A 958-nucleotide genomic window follows, 5' to 3' on the forward strand; every position below is an offset into this window, starting at 1 on the left:
AAGGGCTAACCTGGAACTGATGCCTTGGCTTGCTGTAAAGGGAATCGAAGCAGTAAGCTGCTCCAGCAGACCCCTGCAGATGTAACTCTTGGGGCATTGGGATGTCTGTCGGGAGTTTCCACATCCATCGGTCCCAACGGTGAGGCTGGAGGATATGTGTATGGTGGGTGTAAGCAACAAACTCCTCAGCGTACAAGGGAATGCCAATAAGGCAGGTTGACATCAGATCCTTCACCCCCGCCCATGCCTAGATGCAGCCCAGATTGATTGAGGGCTTGTGCTAGAGTCACCCACACATTGTGTTGTGGCTGTGGGATGATCCACGCTTTGCTTCGCTGGTGTTGACCTGGGAGAAGTTGCAGCAGTAGATAGTAAAGCAACACATGGTTCACCATCCTGTAAGGGCTTTAACTGAAGGAAAGCAGAACAACGTATAAATGAGATAAACAGAACAATCATGAAGCTATGGTTCCCTTAGACTCCCCCTCTTTCAAATACAACAAATGGCCACTTAGGGGAGGGAAACACATTAGGGAAGGTGGGAAGGGGAATGTTTGTCTTTGCAGCCTGGGAGGAGAATTTCTTGTTTATTCAGGAGGTCTTGTTTCTCCTCCTTTTCCAGGCATTTGCTACCGCGTTTTCAGGCTGCTTTGGTTTTGATGTCTTTGTTAAAAAGGGTTTGATCCACTTTCCAGGGATCCATTTAGGTCCTTCTGGGGTTGATACACATCCATACCCCCTTCCCCATGTGATTAAGGGGTATGGGCTGCATATTTGCAAAGTATCAGGGTCTTTTACCAAGACATCAAGTCTTTCAGTTAGCTTAGCCTTGGTTGAATTTGTAAAGTGTGAGAAATGAGACAACTCTTAGTTAAATAAAAAGTTAAAATAATTTATTGAAAACAGAAAAATTGAAAAATTACAGAAATTAGAAAAATATAAAAATTTGGGATCCTAT

General features: G+C 44.3%; 1 long non-coding RNA gene across 1 annotated transcript in view; it reads left to right on the forward strand.

The window, feature by feature from the left end:
* LOC108445224 overlaps positions 1-865 on the forward strand; it is an 11,946-nt gene extending 11,081 nt beyond the window's left edge. Inside the window, exon 3 of the long non-coding RNA XR_001860003.1 lies at positions 854-865. This is a non-coding gene — a long non-coding RNA (uncharacterized LOC108445224). The remainder of the gene's footprint in view (positions 1-853) is intronic.
* Positions 866-958: the final 93 nt, after the last annotated feature.

Source organism: Corvus brachyrhynchos, unplaced genomic scaffold, assembly GCF_000691975.1.
Source record: "Corvus brachyrhynchos isolate BGI_N302 unplaced genomic scaffold, ASM69197v1 scaffold643, whole genome shotgun sequence".
NCBI lineage: Eukaryota > Metazoa > Chordata > Aves > Passeriformes > Corvidae > Corvus > Corvus brachyrhynchos.